Source organism: Dromaius novaehollandiae, chromosome 13 (assembly GCF_036370855.1).
Source record: "Dromaius novaehollandiae isolate bDroNov1 chromosome 13, bDroNov1.hap1, whole genome shotgun sequence".
NCBI classification, from domain to species: domain Eukaryota; kingdom Metazoa; phylum Chordata; class Aves; order Casuariiformes; family Dromaiidae; genus Dromaius; species Dromaius novaehollandiae.
Window position 1 is genome coordinate 12,575,693 of NC_088110.1, and position 25,825 is coordinate 12,601,517.

The 25,825-nt window shown below is 37.1% G+C and overlaps 1 long non-coding RNA gene across 1 annotated transcript in view; it reads right to left on the minus strand.

Moving 5' to 3' along the window:
* The window catches only part of LOC135329732 (uncharacterized), a 109,171-nt gene that overhangs the window by 55,344 nt on the left and 28,002 nt on the right, over positions 1–25,825 (minus strand). The window contains exon 3 of the long non-coding RNA XR_010391339.1: positions 15,703–15,782. This is a non-coding gene — a long non-coding RNA (uncharacterized LOC135329732). The remainder of the gene's footprint in view (positions 1–15,702; positions 15,783–25,825) is intronic.

The window sequence follows — 25,825 nt, forward strand, 5'->3', positions numbered from 1 at the left end:
GAATTTAGAATTTTTATTTTTGACACCAATGTCACTTTGTGCACTTGAACAACGAACTTTACTAAAAATTTGCCATTCAACATAGTAATTTGCTCGGCATTTTTCCTGGTGCATATTCAAATGACCCAGGGACATTGTTACAGAGTAAAGGAGTTTGCATGGCAAACACTGAGTGATTCAGATTTTTAAAAGGGAATCTGGAAAACATCCCATATAATGCATCTGCTCATCTAACACAGAATTCTGAGGCTAAGGTTTCCTAAGTAGGAGGGAAATATGAGTATGTACTTGGCATCAGTATGAACTATACTACATTCATTCTCTTCTGTGAAAAAACAGAGGGAGATGTGACCCTTCTGATTCTCCCACATAACCCTACTAAAACTACAAAATACATGGCTTGTTCTAATAGAAGCAGATATGTAGAACTCTGTGTGAGCTGTTGCTGATCCAGGCAGAGAACATGCTGCTTATGTCTTAAGAGCAGGACTCAAGTACACAGGATAGAACTTCATGGGAAACAGGTCTGAATAAACAGTACATGAGTGGGAATGCAGACAGTGTAAATATGATTACAGAACGGAGACTGGTGGTTGAATAGAAGATAGGGAGCTTCAAAAACCAGGTGAGGAAGGCTCACAACAAAGTTTGATCTTTGGACTAAGTATTGATGAGTCTGTGAAGGTCTGAGATATTTTCATTATGGCTTTCTTCAACAGTTCTGTGGGCCTCTATAGCAAGTGTTTCAACCCTGCAGGAAAACAGTGATGGGTTTTCACTGACTTCTGAGAGCCAGTGTACTCAAGAACTTCTTTCTAAATATAAGGGAAGTAGCAAGGAGACCCAGAACTTAGTCCAGTTATCAGAGAGGAATACAAAGAGCTGGAAGGAAAACCACGATCCAAATGTCAGGAAGCATGCATTTTAACTCCCTTCAGGAGAGCAAGCATGCAGTCCAGAGCACGAACCAGACTGCAAGTTTCCAGAGAGGAGAAGGGGTCTGTCAGCAGCAGGTAGCAGATCCAAGCCTTAGAGCTAAGCCAGAAAGAACTTTTCTAGGAATCAGGGGGGACTTGTGGGGAGTTTGTTTCAATTCAGAAGCCAGTAAGCCAGTGGACTGAAAAGCAAAACAGGAGCATAGGACTATCTCTTTCCCAATCTTTTCAAGGGTAGGGTAATTTATTTTAATCCCGCCTCCCCTCACCCCTACTCAACAGTTCTGTTGTGCCCTGTTACAGAGTTATTTTGTTCTACAATATTATTTATGCATTTTGATTAATATAGCTTTAAAACTGGGAAGCAGTTGGCATATTCTGGTTAGCTGATTTTAAAGAAAATGGGAGGGACAGATCTACCTCAGTTCTCTGCACCTCTGGTAGTCCTATATTCCAGCTCATACTGGTTCCTTTGATAAAAACTGGTAATGAAATACGGGAGCTGGATCCATGTTCCAGCTACTTGTCATACACTACCAATGCGCTGAAAGACAGGACCAGAACAGATGTGTTGGAATATGTAGCCCTGCACAACAGATTTCCACTGTGCATCTCCAGAATAATGGGTCCAACATCTGCCATAAAGCAGCAGTGTGTTTTAAGTCTGACATGAATTGAAAGTCCACATGACAGGTTTTGAAATTTCTATAACCAGAAATATTGCTTGAGGGCTGCAGCTAAGTTTGGCACCTCGGAAGAGAAGCATACTTTCAGAAGCACATCGGGAAGACAGAACAATACAAGCCCAAACAGTACTCTATCTTTGCCAATATTACTGGTCTAGCAGTATTCTGCTTAGATATTTTTCATAGAGAAAGTAACACAGATTTAAGATCCATTAAGAAATTACTAATGAAATAGCCACCTTTCTTTCAATTCATTTACCTGTTAAATGAGTCAGTAAACACAATGAAGGATGATGAAACAAAATCTAGTGCACCTCAGGTACTTATTTTTCAGAGTATCAGAGTGACCAGAAGTCTCTGACAAACTAATACTTTCTTCCTACAATAATCCCTATCCAAAATGATGGATGATGATTTCCCAGAAACTGTAAACATTAGGGCTTAATTTTTAAAAGTAGCGGAAGTCTCAGGGCAGATAAAAAATTGCTGAATTTGAGTATTAAGGCTTAGTTAGTATATTGATAAACAGCAGAATTAAGACAAGTTTTAATGTTTTATATATGCACACGTGTATGCCTATAGAGCCAGCACAAGAAAAATTGCTGATCGATACACTAATACAAGACACAATGAGGAAATGAGAAATATACTGTGGATAGAATTAGTACCTATTTGTATCCTAAATGCAATATACAAAATACTTTTATAAGAAAAGTCTTATGATACAGTAATTTGGCCATGAGAGGGTAATTGTCTTAAGATATGCTGATAAAGATCGATTGCTAAGGTCTGGAGTTATGACACCAACAAAGTTACAATGACATTAGCACAAAGAGAGAGACACAAATCCATTATAAAGATACAATCAAATATTCAAAAAAGCCTGGCATGCTCATTACTTATTCATGCTAATACAAGTATATTAAGAAATCTAAACAGTGTTAGCATTCAATCACTCACAAACCAAATGAGGTTTTGCATTTATCAGCCACTAGTCATCAAGACCTAGCATTAGCTGTACAAAGGTGGTAATATGACATAACTGGAGATATTTATATCAGCCTACACAGACTGAGAGATACAGTAGAATTTATTAAATGGAGTAATGCCTTTACATTCAGCACAGCAATAAAAGAAATAGCTGTGCAGAAATCATTTCTCCAAACAGTAAGATTTACCTTCATAATCACTTAAAGACATTGTATATGCTTTCAAAGGGTCCGAAGCAATCTTCTCACTCCTAATAAGCAACTCTCAGTTTAATTTTGCAGCTTAAGCAGTGGGCGCCAACATTTTTTTTTAAAAGGCCCCAAAAATCAAGTGGGTTGGCAGAACATCTGCCTTACTGGGCTTTTAGCACTTTTTCTCTAAGGCTAAGGAATGACCAAGGTTAATTTCAACTCAAATGGATTTTTATAAGTTTAATAAAACTCCCTCCACACTGCACTTGAATCTCAAGTGTTTTCATCACCCAAAAAGTCAAACCCTACACTGCTGGGCTGGGATACAGGGCAGGCTCATTTCTCCGGTCAGCCAAGCCACTTTTAAATTCTTTCCTTGGATGCGCTACAGTTACTTTGCAGTAGGTTTTTCCTAGTGTCTTTTGGTATGACTTTAATTTGCATGTTAATCCATAGGTGTGGTCTGGAAACACTCTAGATAATCCAAATTGCCCATTTTTGTGGGAAAGGAACCTGCCGTCAGGGCCCTGAGGGCACCGACAGGCCTCGCCTGGGGCCTGCCCCACCCTGCCCAGGCCCCAGTGCCATTTTAGCCCAGCCCAGGGCGGTTAGTCCTTGCCCTGTCACGGCCCGACCCGGGCCCCATGGCGCTGCCCAGCCATCATGGGGCTATGTCTGACCCCATTTACTTCACCGGGCTGATGCGGACGCCAACCGATGCAGTTGGGAGGTGCCCGATGCCCCGGGCTGAAGCCGCCCCGCTGCCTCACAGGGCGGCAGTGCAAGCCCTGGCGGCGAGGCCTGGCCCTGCTGCCACTGGCCTGCGCTCTGCCACAACTCCTGCGGCTTTTCCAGCGTTATGTTCTACATGTGGTACCAAGCGGCTGTGCTTTTCTCACCGGTAGGAAAAAAGTTTTAAACTTTTTTGTTTATAAGGGAAAAAAAACAAACTTCCGTCACCAAATAATAAATCTAAAACCAAACTAAAATGCTAAAGACAGTCGTAATAACGTTGCGTGACATACCTCCTAGTGCAAGGGCGCAATACGTCTGCAAGAAACGTTTACACTTGCTTTACAGCCACACTTGAAGAAGGTATTGCTTCGGTTTGATCCTGATGACATGCCATTTATAAACTGTGACTGATAAATCTAACGCCTCTGAAATCAGATAAAACTTTGATAAATGACTTCTTAGTGAGCAGGCTGCAACAGCTACTTCTGCCCACATTTAGCCGCCCTGCTGCAATCAGCACCATTTTGTTTAATCAACAGTTCAGACAACAATACGTTTGAAAGCTATCACACTATTAAGAGATGTGAAGATATTCTTTTCCTGAAGGATGCTTTAAGACAGAAAACTACAAAAACTAAACTCTTTCTGTAACAGTTTTTATAGTATTAGTATGTGCTCAGAAAATTCACACCGCTTGAAAAAGACTTTTATTCCAAGGGCTTTTCCCGTATTTTGCGGTGACAAGAAAGGCTTGAGAAAGCCCCTGTAGTGGGAATCAAACATATATGGTAGCACAATCATTTTTGCCTTCACAGATAAGTTAAAGGCTCATTGATGCTTTAATAAAAAGAAAAGATTAGGCAAGGATGGCTTAAGTATCAGAATCGTAAAGTGAGTCCTAGAACGGCAGAAGTGTGGGAAAGATGGAATTTTACAGTTAAAGCACGTGAAAATTGTCCAGAGCCAAGGCTAATTCCAGGCCACTCGTTTTCCATAGGCAAGGGAATTCTGTACAAAAACACAATTTGAATTTATGGCAATGTCAAGGAGCATGAGGTGCACAAGATCGAGCAGAGATGGATTTGATTATATCCATAGCACATCATCCTGCTGGGGAGAATAAGCTAACGATTTATATATGCTAAACACTTCCTATTTATACCTTCCTTCTGGGTTTTGAGAACAGGTCACGTGTGGCTGAAAGCAGAAGTATAATACTGCTCATTTGGCTTTCACCCAGTAGGACCAAGTTTCCAGGTAAGTCTTATCTGCAAATGATTTTTGAGACAGAACGGGAACAGAATTGCATTCTCTTCTTTCTTAAACTGGTTAGCAGCCACGTGAAGTAAATTATGTCACACTAAGCAGAAATACTACACATCTGTTAGGTTTTTAAATTTAAGTCAGATTCAGAACAGGGAGAGCAGGACAGAGTTATAAGGCTTCCATAGTTGACAAGGCCAGAAGACAAATCTGTAATTAGGAAGCAGAAGGATCAGTAATTACCTACTAAAAATATTGTTCTAAATTATTCCATGAGAACAGTCTACAACTCTTCAGTTGGGAAGCAGACATATATTGAACCAGTTGTACGGAAACCACTAACTATCCACTCCCCAATGAAGGGGCAGGCAGCCAAGCTAAGTGATAGCATCTTCTTGTGATGAAGTAATCCGGTGCAGATATGCCTTTAGTAGTGGCTTTGGTTTTCTTACAACCAGAAGTTGACGTAAGGGAAACCATTCCTTAAAGAAGGTGAGGGACAGAATTAGGGATTTTAATGAACAGTGACAAAATCCCATTTCCCAGCCCTTACCTCCTCTCTGAGAAAAGGGCCATAGGGGCCAAACACTGGACTGAGGGTACTGTGAAGTAACATGGTTCTGCCTCAAATAGACACAATTAAAATCAAAGTCATAAGGTAATCAGATAATGTTCCCAGGTAAGGTAAGTTAATAAAGCTAAGGTCTAAATAAATTACACCTCCCTGCACTTTGCCTTTCTTTTCACCTATAGCAGACAATAGCTAACTACAAAATAGTAAAAAAAAACCCACTGTGTACAACAAATTTCATTCTCAAATACAACCTCTCCTTTGTATTCAGAAGTTAAATGGGAAGCAGAATTATCCAGATAAAGAAGATTTAGGTTGATCTAAATGAGCAACTCTCACCTAGTCACAAAGAATGACAAATAGAAAAGTGCTCCAAAACACAGGTATAGAACTAAGTTCTACTAGCAAATGAAATAATTGGGACCAACATAACATGCCATATCACTCCAATCACTGCATCCCTGCCTGGTGACTACTAATCTTGCTCTGCCCAGTTTCCACTTCATCTTGGAATGAGAACAAAATAATAAAGGGATGAACCCAGCTAGCATAGTACACAAAACACTACAGATTTTTCTAATTTAACCCTCCCCAATCATCCTACACTTTTCCAGAGTACAGCAAGTGTAAATGGTTAAGGTGGTAGGTGTCTGAACAGCTGACTAGTTGAGAGTAGTAATTTTCAACAGCCATTTCACCATTTGTTGACATTTATTCTCAGAGTGCCATTAAGCCCCCTGGGTTTCTGTACACTGGTACCACCCCTGCTGATTTAAACAGATCTAACAGATAATGATTTGACTTTGGTGCTCCATTAGTTTCTGAGGGAAGAATTCAGACTACCACATATCAACAAGACCAACCTTTGGTTAATCAGCACTTACATAAATCAGAATTAGGAGTGTGCCAGTCCCACACCTCAGGTAAGTGAGGAAAATCATTTAAACTGAAGTATGGCGGTTACACTATTCAGCCATACTAATCATGTATATGGCAAGAAACTTGAGGGAACGTACATGCAGAAAAGGGCAATTTATGCCTGCATCTATGAAAACTAACGGCTGGGCATGCTCATCTACAGAAAGGATCCATTCTGCAAAAAATTGTTCAAAGATGAAGGGAAAAAACAATCTTTATGACTTTTATATTAAACCAGTCAAAGGAGGTTGCCTCTCAAAAATTTCAATAATCTTATCGTGTGCAGAATATTACCTTTAAGATAGATCCTTAAGGTTTGAAGTTGTAGCTTTGGATTGAATTTGTACAAGCCTCTACTGTAACCATCTCTGACATGAATCCTGGAGTTTTAGCATCAGCCCAAAGTCAAGTCTCACTATAATTTAGAGCTCCTTCATTGCTAGTCCAAATTCTGGGACAGCACAATGAGTTAATTTCTCTCCTTTCTCTAGTCAGAGTTCAGAACTCTGATATGTTGGGTGAGAAGGGGTCAGGCAAAAGGCAGTTGGGGTCTGAAACAAATGCTAAAAGGACAGGGAGAGGACCAAGTCAAAGAAAAAACATTTGAAGGAAGCGAGTATATTGAAAGAGAAAACAGGCACCTTGAGATGCTACTGTTTTGACTTGTAATAAGTCTCTAGCTTACCTACACTGATCTCACTACCATATGAGAGAAAAAATAGCATCACCTTGCACATTTAAGACAACTTTTCTTTCATTCATACTGCCAGAGCAGAAAGAGAAGTGACATAGATCTATCCAAAATTTGCCTAATGTAAAATTCCTTCCATGATGGCTCATGGCCATATAACAGCATTTCAATTACACTTCAACAGTTTTCTATTGAAATTTTTAGACTGTGGAACATTGACTTTTGAAAACATGGACTATTTAGTCAAGCTCCTTTCAGTTCCTTATAACTAGCTTTTAAATAGTGATTGTACTAATTACAGACTTTTTCCAAAATGCTTTGTTGGAGGACCATCATACTATGGACAGAAACAGCTGCTATTGGAGAATGTAGTTGTGAAGCTATCACAATACTTGGATGAGATGAGAAAGCAGGCAGCTGAGCCAACCATGCCTAAGTTACTCCTAAAACTCAGTCTCACTTTTATTTTATGCTAGTTAAAAGAAGAAAGAGGAATGAGAGGGGAGAGAGAGACATCAACTAGATAACAACACTTAATGCCAGCATTTCTTTCGTAAGAGACTATGACGTGAAAAATGAGATTTCTTTTTGTCTTCTTAAGATTCCTTGATTTGAGCTTAACTGTATGCATTTGCTTTAGTACACATTGACCTAGGCATACATGGAGGGGAAGGAACTTGTACATGAAAAGAATAGAGCCAACAATGCTGGGAACAAAAAGAGAGAGGAGGCATGAGCTACTACTCTTCCTTGTTCAAGAAATACAGGCTTGAATCCTACTAGTAAAGGAAAAGAAGTCATGGGCAGGATAACTCTCCTTCAGCTTTGACTTTACTGTGTAACCTCTTACAATATGATGATTTAGCTCAAAAATTTTGGAATTCTTCAGAATTCCCAAACTAATCCAAGCTGCGTGGGAGGATGGATGAGAACGGGGCATACCGAAGTTCTATTCATCCACCTACTTTGTATGGGAGCTTCATAAAACCTGTTTTGGATCCATAAGACACATGTTGATACTAATATCCATGAGTTTGAAATGCTTTGCTTTGAATTTTGAGACTGTATTTCATTGGAAAACAGTGATCTCCATCCAAACAATCTTACCTTTCCTAATTGTCCTATCTACTTCCTTCTGTGATATCTACTTTCTTATAGGATTTCTTCCCTTTTAAATTTCCCTTTCTCCTATTCATCTCTTCCATGATTTTTCTTATCTTGCACATTTTTCTTTCTTTCTCAAATCTGCTTATGAAAAGAGACTTCTCCTTCAAACAGTTTCTCTGCTGACCTCCTCAGTGGTTATCATTTCAACACAAAATAAACCCCTGTTTTGGCAGTTATATTCCACATCAGTATCTTCCACCACACTGTGGAGGGTTAATGCAACATATGCCAGAAGAACAAAAGACACCAAAAGTCATGTGTCAAGCACTAGGCAAAGGACATACTATTGAAAAGGAATAAAGCAATTAAAAGGGAATTGGATATTTGGGGGTATTTCCTTTGTTTTTGTGCTATCTGTACACAATACAGAATTTTTAGCCAAACAACCCATTTTTAATATAGATCAACTGAACGAGAAGTATACGAACACAGTATATGATTACAAAAGCTCTCTCCTGTACAAAATTGACCTTTCCTGTAGAGGAAAGCCTAGATAAAACTGGCATAAATTTAGCATTGTATATTCTATCAGCTGTTTATTTGTGTTCATAATAAAAGAAATGGATGTTTAACCCCTAGCTAAAAGGCATAGAACACCTTTTTAGCAGAATGTTGAATACGGTCCCTCTAGAGTTACTAAAAGCATGCCTAACATGGTGATAGTCATACACAAGCTACTTAAAAGAAAATGCAAAAACGAGAAAGATTTTACTGCTCTCACAGAATGAGTACTTATTTCTGCCTGTACATAGAAACACAGTACCAAAACAATCCACTTTTTTTTTTTTTTTTTTAATCAACAGCTGATAACTTCAGCAGGATAAACTGACTTGAACAACAGAAGCTTTCATCCAGCTCTCCAAGATGCATTTTGACTATTCATTGCAGCTAAGTGAACTGTGAGAAATACTGTATCACATGTTAACAGGAGTGGCTCAGAAGAGGACATAAAGTCTAGGAAAATGCTAATATTTCTAACATTGTTAATGAAAACTTACACTGAGCAGTAAAGCTTAAGATGTAGAATTCAAGTTAGGAAAGTTCAAAAGGATAACCACTAAACTGTTTGGAATTTCGAGAAGCATGTTTTCTGCCTAAAGGAATCGGCTTCTGATTAAGCAATTGGCTTTTGTAGTATTAAAATAACTTTAATTTCATCAATATTAAAACATTAAAATACAAAAAACACTAAATGCTATGGACAAATGTTTTCCATTATAATTAAGAAGAACACAGTATGGGTTCTGTGGAAACTTGACATTTATCATTGGAGCAAGATCTTGTGAACCTCAAATAACAAAGCCAAGAGCAAGTTAAATGATCTTCCTTCTCCTGCAAATGGTATAATGCCACATCTTCCTACAGCCTATCATGTATTCCGTTTCAGCTGTGTGGAGACATGCAGAGGTTACAGGAGAAATTGGAAAACCTGTTGGCCTCCTGAAATCTTCATAGCGGACACACAGAACCTACATAACAGAACATCACTGCCTCTCAGCTGATTCACATACCTCATAGCAAAAATAAAGGTGATATTTCCTTCCCCCACACACAGATACACACTCACGCTCCTAGTCTTTTATCATGAAATGCTGCGAGTCTCAAGCTACTTAGATTTCAGTATTTTCATAAAATACAGTGCCTTAAGTGCACTCCCACTTCATGAATAATTTCCAGTCAAAACTAAAGTGCAACTGTCGAAATACGTGAAAAAGTATACTTTGTGATTCACCAGCTTTACTTCTTTTAAATATATATCTTTGCTTATTAATATGATAAAGTTCAATATTTTACTAGAAGTCTGCTCTAATCCTTAATGTACAAGGTTCTTCCTTAGTCCTTGATAATCCACCTAACTGCAAACCCCTTGCACTCTTGAAGACCATTTAACTCAAAGTTTAACAAAAACCATAGCATAGCTATGATTTCTACTGCTGAGAATATTATGTTACATCTACTCACCAGGAAGTGCTGTATTTCAGTGACAACACTATTACAATCAAAACAGGTCCCTCCTTCTACTACTGAGATGTGTCCAGGTATCATTTAAGTTACCCCTCACACTTTACTGTAAAAGTACAGGATTAATCAAAGTAGGTTTTGGCCATGTTACAGCAAGGTTTCCAGCCCAACAGTTACTTTTTTCTTTGCATTTTTCATCTTTGCTACCACCAAAAAAATGACCGAATCCTCAACTCTGATCACACAACCTTGTATCAATATTCTTAAAGAGTATTTTCAGAGATTCTTTATTTGAAAAGATCCACTTGCAGGATTCACTTCTTTCAGTTTAACAGAAAAAAAAAAAAACAAAAAAAAAACTTTTCTTCGATTTTTGAAGGCATATAAAAATTTCAGCATACCAAATACATGCAAAAATGATTAACTAAAAGCTAGTAAATGAATAATAGCATGGTTGCTCAAAGATTACTGGCATTTGCTGGATGGGCTTATTCACCTGCTCAGGTCTGAATACACCCAGGAGGGTCACAATGAAGAACAAGTCTTGTAAAAATTGAAAATCATGCCACAGAGCTGGCAGAAAATTCAAGTGTGGGAGTCAATAGAGCTGTTTAAACAAATTTCACTTTCAGAAGGTCCTTACACCATGACAGGCTAGAAGAAAATGTGTTTTATTTGGTTCTATATGTGCCTTAGAAATATTATTTAAAAAAGTAGTTTTTGTTTTAGGCAAAAGTAACTCAAAAAGTCATGTTTTTAATAGACTATAGCCAACCTACTGGAGAAACTTAAGCCCATTAGAAAAGCAAAATATTTTGAAAGAACTAGATGGGATGACTAAGAGGAAGAGGTTTTGAGATCAAGCCATACAGCAGCTCAGAAAAGTTCTGGTCCCTTCTAAAAAAAAAAAAAAAAGCAAAAATCATTCAAAAGCCAGCATGATAACTTTTTTGGTCACCTCAATATGTCTGAAGTGGATACATTTTGGCTGGGTTTTGGTAACTGAAGGAATATATTTGCATCTTGTAAAACTCAGAGGCTTTCAACCTATATGGGATTTTTAAATCTGACCACAGAATGCCCTTAACTTTGTAAAAATACAAGCAATTACAAAGGATTTCCAATAGAAATATACTATTTTAGTATTTGCCAAGAGATTAAAGTAACTTCTAATACATAAGGAACAATGGAAATCTCAATACTTTATCAGCTAGCATGGCTTTTTATAACTTACAAGTCAACTAAGTTGGTACAGTTAGTTGCTATAATATTTAAACCAGTCTGTAAAATAGTGACTTATTTAACAATAAAAATCAGATTATAATCAAAACCAAACTATTTCCTTAGAGAAAATACAAGAAGTAAACTTTGTTTCAAAAACAGTTTAATAGCTAAGTGATCTATGATTTACCTGAACATGCATTCTCATTAAAAGCAAAGTAAATATCTCTGAATACAGACATATTCCATGCCGTTCTCTTTATTACTTAATTTCCCAGGTATCCCAGCATGATCTGAATAAATTATGTTGACAATACCACCATATAAATGATAAATCAACAACACAATTTCAGTGATATATAGCATGAAATGTAAATAATAACTGGCACTGCTAATTGGCTCGCTACCTGGCAACAAATCAGTAAGTGAGCTATTTCACTGGTAATGCTTCAGCTGTGTACCACCCTAATCATTAAGCATTTCTAGCTATTCTAAGCTGTTTCTACTGATTTGTATAAGAAACTGTACTGTAGCATAAAGAATTATGTCTGAAAGAAATTCTTGTTGCAAAAAAAAAAAAAAAAAAAATTGCTCATTGGCAGCATCTGGATGTTATGAACCAACTTCTGCTACATCATGTGGCAGAAGCATTAGTCAATTCATTGCTTGAAATAACAAATCAGAATGTGTTTTACTTGAGAAGCTAAAATAGGACATTGAGAAACTGGAGTTATTCACCAGCCCAGGGAATTATCAATGTCTAGAAGAGTCCCTATTCATTGCTGCAAGGCTTTATTTATTGTCCAAATGCAAAAGGTGAAAATGAAACCATAAACCCCGCCTTCCACCAGAGGCTGAAGAGTCCCTGGCTCTCTGACTTGGGAACAAGAGTCCTCCTTTGCCCTACAGCTCCTCACCTCTGGAGATCCTGCCTCTCACAGGCTTCCTTCTGGCCGGCACCCGTACGACCCAGCCACCTGACACAGCCTCGTGTGCCACGGGCCTCATGTGAAGGCTCTCCCCACTCTTTCCTAACCTGTCTGTACTAAATTACAGCCCTATGGTGACAGGAGGAGACCCTGAAGGTGGGAAAGAGAAGCCGCACTAGTCACAGCAGTATGTCACCTAGTACAGCAACCTTCCTCCAGTAATGAACGGGTTCCAACACTTTGTTGAAAAATGTATAAAGAAAAGCCAAGAAAACCAAAACTGCCAAAATCCCAAAGGGAGACTCTCTGGATAAATTTTAGCTCACATTTTCCTACTTTATTCTGAATAGTGTGTCTGAGACTTCCTTACCAACATGAATGTCTAGTTTTATTTTGCTTTGGTTTTGAATGCTGCCACGTTCTGCACTCCCAAAGATTTTCTTCATCAGTAATTTCCATTCTGCAGTGAAAAACAACAAATACTCCTCTTTATCAATTTAAAATTTGTTGGCATGTCATTTTATTACTTACTCTTTGCTTGCATTACGGGGCAAGGCCAAGAGAGAAATCAGATTTACCCTCTGTAAATCATTCATTTATTTTATACAGCATCTTACTTATCTTCTCACTCACTTAAACTAAGCTCTCCTATTTTCATTCTTGCTTTGTGTGGAAACTTCTCTGTGCTTCTGAATATCTTTTATTATTATTATTCCCACATCCTTTCTGCTTATGCTGTATATATTTTCAAGCAGGGAGGTAACAATTCAACAGTGTATTCAAGCCAAGAGGATATCACTGAGAAGTATCACAATATTTGCAGTATTATTTTCTAACCCATTCTTTATTCACCCAACCATCTTTTTTGCTGCAAAGACCACTGCTGTGAAATGAGCAGCCTCTTTCATTGAGCTGTCTACAGTAATGATGATCAGAGAAAACCCTATCCCCAATGAAAGAAATGGCAAAACTCCCAGAGACTTCACTAGGATCTTAATTTCACTGAAGTTATTTCTATCAAGTAGTTATAGTCAATTTACAATTCAATCAATGGTTACAAATAGTGCAAATAATTCTGTACAATTTACATTGCAGGGAATTTGTCAAAACTAAGTATATTTGCCTTTCTGCTCCCTAATTGCCTAAATCAGTTAGGTCTCTAGAATTCCTGTAAGGCTTCTATGGACTTGACTAAGCAAAAATTTTTGTGTCATCTGTATTTTTGTTCCTTTTACTTTGTTTCTTACACTCCTTTCCTTTACCCTTTATTTTGCAAATAAATCTAATAAATACATTCAACAGATTATTGTTAATACTGTTCTGTTGAACCTAAATTCACAAACTGATGAAAAGCTTCTGTTCGAGAAACAGGATAGAGAACAAAAGCAAAATCAACACCTAGAAAACTAAAGGTTACAGTCCTCATTTAAAAAAAAGTGCCTATCTACAACTGACAATTCCATTTTATAGCACAGTCACATATACTGTACATATGTTAATTTGAAAACACTATGCATTTCCAAAATTCTTTACCATCTGCTGCTGATCAAACCATCAATTTTAGAATTAAGCAATGTAGGCAAAGGAGATGATGATAATTTCTTTTCCAAAGCCTTGTTAATAGCATTATAAATAGTATTTCTTGATGGAAAACGGTGGATTACTACACTAACATATCCACGTTAGTGCATATCTCATGCCGCGCACGCGGTTTTCAGAATATTAGGGGGTTTTGCATGGATCTGCACTGTATCACATCAAAGGCACCAGCATGCTTGCAAATAATTTGAGATTTCTAACATGCATTGCATTGCACTATGTAGGCAGGTGCTAACATGCAGTTTTGCTAAGTAAACAGGGAGCCGTGAATCTTTAGGTGAACTAGGTGGGTGATTCAGTATGGATCTTACTTAGTCCTATCATCCTATGGAGGCCTTCCATTTCTTTAAGTCTCCAATTTAATAAACCACTAAAATGAACAGATCAGTAATTAATAAGCACTAAGTGTGGTTCAAACGTGTATAGTTAAGCACCTAAGTGTTTTACAGAGTAGGAGCTTAAGATGACACATATTACATTTTCCTCTAGGTTACATTTATAGCTTTAAATTGTTGAGGTGACATTGGTAGCCAAACTGTAACTGTGACCAGACACAAATTCAAGATGAAAACGTTTGTCTGATGTTTAAAATATCCTTTGCTGTGAGAGTAATACAACATGGTCTCCAGCAGGGGTGAGGTACTGTCTAGTGAGACAGGAAAAATACATATATAATGAAACACAGATACAATTCTTTTCAAAAAAAAAAAAAAAAAAAAGCAATACTAGGATATCAATGGCTGTGGTATCATATCTGTATAAACTGCAAAACACATATGTGGTGCTATTTCTTTAAATCCTTCTTCTGAGAGAGACTGATATACATCTGGAGACAGAGGGATGTTACCTCACTGTAAATGGGAGGATGCAGGAAGACCTGTCACACTCTCCTTTGCTAACGAAGTGGCAAAGCTCTCTTATACCTTGACTTTTCCATTGGTACATCCATGCTTATAGAAGTGCAAGAATTCACTCATGCACACAATACCTAGAAGTATATATGTTCTATGCTTTCAATAACAACAGGTTTAATTTGTTTAAAATTTTAATTGAAGTCAAAACATTTTTGTATTTGGCAGATGCTGGCAGCAAATAAAATGATCCTGATGAATGGCATAAAACTATTAATTATGTTTTGTTTGCTCTATTGTTAGTGTATTGCTTGTGTAGTTAAAAATTAACTCTATGATCTTATTTAAAACAATACATGTGTCATTTCAGACATTCCTAAAAAGGATGCTTAGTAATAATAAATAGGTGTACTTGTCAAGAGAAATTTGCTAACAAAGTGAATTCAAGCGTTTTAAATAGATAAAAGAAAGCAACTATAAATTACCCCAGGATAATTTTTTTTTTAAGAAGCTTCTCTCTTGTTTTTATTCATTGATGAATTTTAGATATGCAGATAAGGACAATAAATGTTTGATGATTATATGTGCATTCCACAGTCTCTAGACAACCTTAAATATTTCAGCGTGAAAAGCGTCAGACTGTATCATAGTGTCTGCATTATATACACCAAAAGTATTGATAAGGATAGCTGAAAGATTTGAAAGCAAAACTGTCAAAGTGTTAATCAGCATACACATTAGGGAACACATCAGCACTCTCATCCTCATAAACAGTGATGCAACAGAAACAAATAGAACTTCTGAAGTCAAATTTGTAGCACAGCTGCATTTCCCAGTCACATCTGTATGCAAATGAGTGTGCAAATAACTTAGGTAAGCATACAATCAGCCACAACATGTCATGCAAATGCCAGCTTATATGGTTTCAAGTATACCAAACTCGCCTACACAATCTCAGAAAACAGTTTTGAAAATCTGGCCTTTTGTACTTACCTCTCTGCAGCTATGTCAGTGAGGTTCTCCATGAGTGCACACATTTTCCTGGGGACAATGCATCTTATTAATCCCATGATCTAAATAGAGATAATACATTTGTCAAAAAATATGTATACTTTATTGTGATGAATTTACTCTAACATCTACTCTCTTTGCCCAGAACAAACAAAATAACCATACAAACCCACAAAGGAAGTGTTTTCTATTGTATGTTTCTTTCAGTTTTTCCAGCAATTTAAGAAATTTATATAGGTTTAATTTTCATCAAAAATATTTATTATGCCCTGCCCCCCAAATTATTTTTTGCTTAGATACAAATTCATCAGAAAATTCACAACCACTCTGTACTCCTGAACTGACTTGGGAGAAACCAGGCGACCCCAAAAAATCCAAGTAAAGCCCAATAAAAAGCAACACAATAGCTACAGAGGTTGAAGAAGGGCTAAAATTGGAGTGTGAACATAAGCGGTCACAGGCTCAGAGAAGGTTCTCGATGTGTTCCAAGTCAGCAGTTTTCCAACCAGTAGGCACTGAATGACCCCAATACACCGGAGTCAACCTAATGACTGTAATGAAGCTCATCGGAAAAGGGTCTATACCTCACAATCCTATCAAAACAGAAGGGGTGCATTCAAACATCTGCACTCTAACATAAAGATTTGCTAGCACCACCTCTGCAGCAAGGATAACTAAAGCTCACAGAGGCAGTATCTGGGTTGACAGTATATCTACATGAATATGTAAAAACTGCTTAGGCACTGTCAGAAAAGCTGTCATAGAACTGAGCAGTGAGGGTGTTTTGGAACTACATTACGGGCAGAAAATTTCTGATGCTTTTGTGAGAGAAGGTACCATATGCAAAGATTTGACTAGAAATGAATTTCCCTTAGGAAATTACAACTATTTATACATAACATTTAATCCTAGAATTCATAACAATATCCCTGTCAACTAGTTCTATTTTTAGCCTAAATTTGCTGCTAATCGATGAGTTGCTACACTGTTTCCATACATTCAAATAACTACCTCACCAAGAACACAACACCAGGGTGTTTATGGACAACAAAAAGGAAATAGATCTTTAGCCATGACCAAATAGCTCTCTGGACTTTAACAGAAGTTTTTGACTGAGAAATAATCATGATGTTTATTTCTAAAACAAGATCAGGAAATATAAAAATATGTGTGATCAGCCTTTAAACAGTGTGTAGCAGGGGAGAAAATTATTTTTCATTAGAAAGAGGTGCACTCTTTCAAATAGCCTGTTTTGTGGAAGGATTCCACAAACTTCCACAAATACCATCCAGTTTCCAATACTGGATGTTGATGCACTAGGTTCTAGAAATGAGATCTCTTCTTCACACAATTCCCTCTATATTTAAAAACATCTAAGATTAACGCATAGAGGATGCGTTTGAGGACTGCCAAAGACATGGAGAAGAAAAACTTGAAAGCTGAATATCATCACAAAATAAAGGTAAAAGAAATGAACAAAGTATAATAAGAAACTGCTGCATACAGAAATAAGCAGATAATTTTTATCAGGAATTAAAAGCATTGTAGGTGAAGAAAGAAACCTAGTCACTGTTAGGCAGCACACATTTGTAACCCTATGTCCCCAATTTTTGCCATCTGATACAGATAAGTTCCATGTGCCAGGATGAGAAACAATTAACTTTGCTGTGATTCTGCATGAGCATAAGATTATGGCCTAAATTTCAAGTGTGATCTGGAAAGTGGGTAAAAGTATTGGCCAAGGGGAGCAGAGGAACATTCATAGTGAGGGATAGCAGGATAGCAGTAGTAGGAAATGCGCATTTACACCTTCCCCAGGCCTTATTGCTCACAGCTTTTACAGGACAGTGCCCTTTATGTGAGTAATATATAAATGACTTCAGAAATTGCAGAGAAACTTTGGGGGTTTTTTTCTTCTTTTTTAACAGTGCAACTTCTCTCATCCCCTTTTTGTAAATCCTTAATAGTATGTTATCATATTGTATATATATGAAGACAGCACTGTGGCAAAACTTGTTATTGATCATGGTTTAAATTGTCTGAGGAAGTCTCTCTAAGGCTCACAGAAGTAGTTAAATATCTTTTGTGCATAATATCCTGTTATTTTTCCACTTCATTTATTTTGCTCACTCAAATGGGTGTATACATCTAACCACACAATGTTTTAGTACTTTCCAAGTATTTTAACAAATTTTTGATCCATACATGGACATAGGAATGATGGGAATTTAAAATATATATATTCTTAGAGAAGCAACAATCTTAAATCAGCTAATAAGTTAAATATTTTGTATGCCCTAGAAACTGAGATTTGGAAAGAGAAACAGTATTTAAGAATTTCTGATGTATCTAATGATTCACTGAAGTATAAACATATCATTTTACATATCTAAAAATTAAACTTACAGAGTACATATCAGCAAATATCAAGTGAAAGCTTGGAGAAAATGATGGCTTACCTCAGGAACTCCCAATTAAAAAACTAAAATAAAAAATAGGCTGCTTAAATTTAATAATGAGGCATTTTTACTGTGGCTTTTGCTTAGTGTCCTTGATCTTAATAAAACTGTCTCAGTCTTTACGGATACAAGAGCAGTTTGCTGCAGACCTGAAGTCATGCTTATAGTCATGTTTGCATTCAGGCATACATTTGAAGAACTGGGTTAAAAAATCACCTGCCTGCTTCAGTCTGGTTTATAAACACAACTGTATTACCACTTGTGGATATCGTGATGAGTTTGATCTGGGCTCCACTACTACAAGGGCATTGTCCACATCAGTAACAAAATGTGATTATCCTCTAGCAAAAATTTATTAATTAAAATGAATAATTATATCTGCTGAAAAACACATTTATAGGAAGTTAAGCATGGGTATTTTGAATAAGAGTGGGACTTTTTCTTATAAGTACAACAGACTTGCTAAATAAACCTGTGGCTGAGTTACCTCATAATGTATTTAGTTATAATTTTAAATGGATAAAGTACTTGATCATCTCCCAGGATAATAAAGCTAGTTGTATGGAGAAAAGCCTCCATGGGATTAAGAGAGGGTTAAAACATTTCAAATATGCAATTAAAGACATTCTAGCATGCCTATGATCTCTGCTCTGGTTTCCTATTTACAGAGAAGGAAAACTGGCTCAGACATCCTAGACTAAGAGAAGGAAGTATGCAAAATCGAGCAGTCTCTGTGCCAGCTCTTGCTAATCCTTTTCAGTATGGTTTGCTGCTAATTTGTCATGGCACATATTTGCCTTATGTCTAATTAGCATCAAATTGCAAACTGCTATTTGCTAACAATTTGTTGCATCAATCTGCTTGAAAATCTATAGTTTAGAACTGGATTGTAGCTTATTCTGTCTATCAAAATTCCATTTCATACACATTGCAGCAAATTATTTCCCTCCGAAAAAGATTGTAATGCTCTATTATATAAAGAGGCCTACATTTAAAAAGAATGGCTATACAAAGTCATAAATTTTTCTCCTTTGTTTTATGCTCCATTTTAATTTTATTATAACCTGTTTACAAAGGGAATTAAAGAACAGAATGCTCTTTGCTTAGAGCCAAATCTAGCTAAAATTGTATCAACCCTAGAATAGAATAGGTACACACAAAAACATCATCTGTACTTGGTAGAATATAGGCAAGAGCCGTACAAAAAGTTGTGATCTAGAACTAGTTCTCTTAAAGTACATGAAAATTTCAGCCAAGGAGGTCACCAGGTTTAGGAGCTGGCTAATCTGTTCTGTTCAACATCCACAGATATTTTAATAAATGAATAGCTGAAAATCTTTGTCACAAATAAATATTATTGCATAGATGTTCTGCAATAAAACTCTAAGTGGTGTGGGAGCTGTCTATATATAAGATTGCCTCCCCCGCTATGCCTCATTATGAACAGATGGAAAACTCATGCTATACGCATTGCAGGAGGTGGACGGAGATGTGTCAGTACAGGGCCTCCACTACAAAATTTCCTCCAGAGGAACAGATGAGGTTCTAAGCTCACTCCTCTGTTCTGTCCCAGGGATGCTCAGGGGTTATCGAACAAGCATGGCTACATGCACCTCCTCTGGAGGCACAGTTTCAGCCCACGTAAGATGATGCTTTTGTATTTAGATTTGGAAGAGAGAGAGATGAAATAGCTTTTCCATAGCACAAAACATTTGACATTTCAAAAATACTGCATCAGGAGAAAGCTGAATTTGTGGGGCTGAGGGAGACCTTGTGAGAGGGAACGAGAAAACAAAACTAGATATCAAATCAGGCAGTAGCTGGATGGTCAGAACACAATGCCCAAATATGGAAAACACAGTTTTACCTATTTACCTGACTTAGTCACAGTAAGGACATAAACCTTAGTTTTCCAAAATCCACATAAATGCTCCGGGCCTTGTGCTACAGTTGGTTCTGCATTTTCCTCTGTCATTTTGATCAGAAATTCTATACTTGGGCCCCAGATATCTTTTCCAGTTGGAGTTTAAGTGAAGTAAATGTAAAGTTTGCCTTTCAGTGAGCTGTTTTTTCCCCACAGCAAACAAGTGTAGTCAGAATTTTCTGCCCAGTTCTATGGAAGTTTTGCAAACATTCTCCTTATAAAATATTGATGAATATAATTCAAGGTTTTACAACTGATTGAAAAGACAAGACTTTATTTGTTGTATCCATACCCTAGAAGAAGTCTTCTAAGGCTACAGAAAGAATATACTGAATGCAACCCTTCAAAGGCAGACTGAAGGAAGGATTTTCAGGAGTGCTTACGATTAATTTGACCCTTGCTCCCAGTAGTAAAGCCTCCATAGCTTCAATGGACATAGAGTTAGAATCAGCTTCAGCCTTTATCGTAAGTTCCAGAAGTGCTTAGAAAAGGCCAATCATAAATACTGAAGTAACAGACTTAACAAGAGTTTGGACTAGATGAGCTCCTGAGTTCCCTTTCCACTCAAATACTCTTAAGTTCTGAAGTCTTATTTAGTGAATATTTAGTAATGACACTTTCAGATATGTTTTCTGTATTCTTCACTTTATCTCTAACCAGAGAAAAGCCTAATACAAATGCCTGTAAATCATGCTGAAGAAGAAAACTAACTGGTTGAAGCAAAGTAAAACATCGTTCATTTCCAATATGATTGTGTGACACTCCCCTATTTGTATGATAAGCTACATTAATACATTAATCACATTTACAGAGACTATTTTATCTTCAATACATGGCTACATGTTTGGGAGTTCACTGCATTTCCTAGTGACCAAGAAAATAAAATATAGAAACAGAATTTAACAGTGAAGAAGATCTTGTGAGAAGATACTTCTTTAAGTAACCTGTGTATACTGTAAACACAGGGAACAACCTCCATTATGAAAATGGGCTCCTGCCTTTTTATGGATCATACAAAAACACTGTCCGTATGAGCAAATAGCATGAATACAGCATGACAATACATGCTGAAGAATACTGTACTGTAATTACATTACATTACTATAAGCAATGCAACTTTTCCTGGACTTGTTTTATGAGTATTAACATGCTGCACTGAAAAATTATGCTTATTTGCCAGTATGTTAATTTCCAAAATTTTATAGAACTTCTCTTTACATGTATCCTTAATGCACAATATTTTAGAAACCACATTAATTTTTCCCTATTTTAAAATGATACATAAATGTAGTATGGCCCAATTTTGTGCATGGAAGTGGGAATGCAATCTGGGCAGCTAAGCACCTCTTAATCTTCCAATCTGGAGGATAAAATTGAGGCTTTTTCATCTTGGCTGAAGGGAAACCAGTCTGTGTGCCCTGAATTCTCTCCAGATTTTATGGATATGGAATCATCAGCTTGTCCATTGATAGCCAGAATAGCTATATATGTTGCAAGATGATAAACTTTCAATATGAAGCTTGGGAACACTTTTCTTCCCCGACAGCCTCCTAAACTGAGAGTGATTTGGGGTCAGCAGAACTCGGGTATTCTATCAGCATGCAGCAGGCAAGATTCATTAGTTTTCTTCTCTCCATAGCAATGCTGGCTTTTTGACCAAATGTAATGCCTTTTTTTTTTTTTTTTTTTTTTTTTTTTACATCTAAGCTGTTCACGGCTCCTTTAAAACGAAACCCAGAATTTCTAGATGTAGCTTTTTTCTTGTGTTAGAATAGCAAAAAAGCCAGACATCCCTACAAAATACAACAAAGAAAAAGACAGGGAAATCACATTTGTTCAGTCAATTAAGAAGAAATAGAACAGATTAATCATTGTAAAATATCAAAGAAAAAGAGGCATTTAAAAGTACTCAGCATTGACATAATTAGATCTACCACATCTAGGTCAGCTATGGATGCAGGATTCATACACCGATGATTTATTCAAAACTTTTGAACAATGCTGTTTCCATTGACAACTCCCTGAGACTCTTTCCAGAACTAGTAGAACCACCATGCTACATGCACATTTTACATAGTTCTGAAAAACACATCTCTACCTCATATGAAAAACTCCACAGGAATTGGGTGCAAATTAGAGAATGCCACATTCACCATTTATTAGTGGCAGCTCTGCAGGGTCTGCAGTTGAGATCAGTCTTGGGATTTCATTGCTTGTGCTCATTGATAGTTATGGAACCAGAGAACAGGAATATCTGTGAACAGATTGAAAGGGTTAGGGCTAACCCACTAATGAGAAAGCAGTGGCATTTAATTATGTGTGTTTCTCAAATTCTTCCCAATAAAAAATTCAGAAAAAGATCTGAATGTCTGTGCAAGCCTTGGATCAAATGGGCTGGATCCAAAAAGAGTTTTGAGATTATCAAAACTGCAGTTCTCACAGTTTTCTGTCTTTAGTTCAATTAGTTATTCATTTTATTTAACAAACTTCTGCCAGCTAAAGACAACTTCAATAACAGGTTACTTAAGAATAATTTAGTAATTAAAGATAAGTTAGCAATTACTTAAGAAGATATTTCCATTTAGGTTATACTGTATTTGGCAGAATATGGTTTGAGGTTCCACTGTCATGATTCGGTTACTACAGAATCTCGGAAGCTGTGCAGCTACCACCATGACACTAACCTGTCCATTACAGAACACCCCTAAATGAACCTAGAGAGTGAGACTGAAGTTTTCCTTCTTCCTGCCAGTAACAACATCTAGAGAGCAACCGAGCAGATAACGCACAAACCAGCATGGCTTCTTTGCCTATCCTTTCCCCAACCATCCAAAATGCCACCACTACCATAACCTGTTTTCTGTCTAAATAACCTAGAATTTAGAATGACATTTAAACTGGAGCCTCAAGGTGAGTGACTGACATACTGTTAAATGTATTCATACTGATATCTTTGGATATGTCTGGCATATTCCATATGCATATTTCATCTTATGCTTTTGTACAACGTTAGGAAGATATGTTTTGCAACTTTTGAAATAACTAATCCAAGTGAATAACAAAAGTCATTGCTGCCAGATAGCAGACTTTCTCCTCCAGCTCAGACAAGCACTCAAGATCTGTGCTGAAGTTCCCAGATTCAAACCATAGCAATGGCTCACGACGGGGATTTTTATATTTTCAATTTATTTTCAATCAGGGAATACTATGAAAAACTAGAAAAATGTTTTAAGTAGAAGCTGGAATTTCTAAGTTATTAATGGAAACAAATTTGCTTAGAAAATATCTACAGATATTGACAGTGTGCATGTGACTGTAAATACATTTCAATTCCTGATCCAATAACATACTATATTCAGTATACAGGACAATCTTTGGGCTTCTCTCCTAATCTCCTAGAATGCTAACCAACAATATATTTAAACATAAAATACATTTTTCTTGGTTAGATACAGTAAATTGCTGTATGTCTCTTCCCTCTTCTCATTCAGGTTCTAATGAATGCTTCTCTGCTGATCAGCTATAACACAGGACTACAAGTACTTTTCTCCTTGTCAAATAACACTATAAAAATACTACTGTCCTCCTGATTTCATACACATACATGTCTACAAAAGAAAAAACAGCATAGTCTAGCAAGTCTTGTGTGGGAATTTTCTCCCACGATTATCAGAGAAGATAAATGAAATTTTCAAGCACAGCCCTATCAAACTCCACAACATGTGGCATGTGTGGGGTTCGCGTACAATAAAAGGAGAAACTGGAAAGGAAAGTTATTTTTGCAATCTAAATAATGAGAGAGCACGCACCTTGAAACACTGATAGCAGAGGAAGCATTTTCATTAGGTATGTTTCACTTTCTTCTTTGGTACAGTGATCCACTTACAGAAGCTGTATGTTGTTACATGACACATTTCCACTTTTCTACAGAAGTGCCTGTGATTTTTTGAATGCTGTTTGTTGTTACTGCCTTTCTTCCCCGACACAATGCACCAATTTTTAACCTTTTCAGTAACCCAGTGACACCTCTGGGGTATTACAGTATTCCTGTCAAAATGTCTGGTCTACAACAATAAACTTTACATTGATGTCTTGCTTTTCGGGAATAATTACACTATTCCTTAAATGTTAGCCTATTTACTATTTGTGCAAAAAGATGACAAAAAAATCAATAGAACACAATTCCCAAATGTGCATCAAAGTCTTTTGCAATGTTAATGGATTAGTGTGTCTATGGAAGTGCAAGATCATTTTGTCTTGATGCTTGGACTTGCACATGATATGCACTTCCTCAAAGCTAAACTTATTAACCCTTATCCACTGAGCTCATCTGTTCAAAAAGTTAGTTTAATCTCCCCATATTTGTCAGGATTCCATTTCTTTCAGAGCCGCGTCCTGGAATGCTGCACATCGATCAATAGGTGTATGATGAAGGGACTTTGTCCCGCTACCTGTGACCAGCGGCTATGTTTTTTCAATGATTCTGCAGGAGTCAAAAACTCAACAAAGCGAATCGCGGATGCTGTAAAGGGAGCATGCTGCTCATGTCTGTGACCACTGTATGCAAAGCTTGGCATTAGTCACCGCCAGGCCGCCTCTGACAGCCCTGAAGTGAGGGAGATTAATGTGAGGCAGGGGCACTTTATTATTGTCATTCTGTTCTTTCACACTCTGCCTCTGACTTTCAATTTTGTTCCAGAATTAATTGTCTGCTCCCTACAGTATGACTGATGTAGAAGGATACAAGTAACATAGGCACCTGGTTCTGGCCTTGACAATCTGACTCGTTGTTGCAGGATGTATTGTGTACAGTCAAATTCAGGGACAGACGGGCATCTTTCAAAGAAATCAGCCAATGTTTCTTTTGACTTCAATCAGATTTGACTGTAGATTATCCTTCTCTAAGAACAATTTTTTCTTGTAGAGATGCTAACAAAATGCCAGTACCATTATTAAGTACCACTACATGATACTATTGCTCTGTTTTATGCAGCCTCATATGAGGCCTTTCTTTCCAAGCTTTCCTTTTTATGTTTGAAGGTAGTAAATTAGTCATGTAGCTGTGTTAAATCCCTACTCTCTCAGAGTTAAGCATTGTTGTGAAAACAGTATATATAGTATCTTTGACAATAAAAATACATGGCTCTGTAAGTCAGTATTATTTAGTATTTATTGCACTAACAGTTCCAAAGCAAATTACACACAAAGTAAGACAAATATTTAGAGATCCTGTATCTAATAGAATATCTGACTGTATATCAGACTTAAAATGAACTGCTGTACAGACAGATCAAAGAACATCTTTACTAGAGAACTAAGGCTTTGGCTTTTAGGAGGGGAAAAAATCATACAGAATCAGTCTTTACACATGAACCACTATCTATCAGTCTGCTTTTTCTCCAGTTAATGTCTGATGGTGACGAATGCAAAGCCAGTTCTGCACTATGGCAAAACAAGGAGCTTCACCTTTATCTTTAAATAGTCAGCATTTACCAGTAATCAACAGACACTGCTACAAGACATCCCGGCAATAACACTGACATTTGAAAACCCTATTCTGAAAATAGGGTTAACTGTGGTGTATTTGGTAAAGGCTTAGTTTTTCATGCCAGCTACTTTCAGTGCCCATTAAGACTTCTATTTGGATTTTATCATATTTGCTCAGACTGGTGATAAACTTTTCACAGCCATGCAGCTGAGAAACCATCACATGTATACAAAA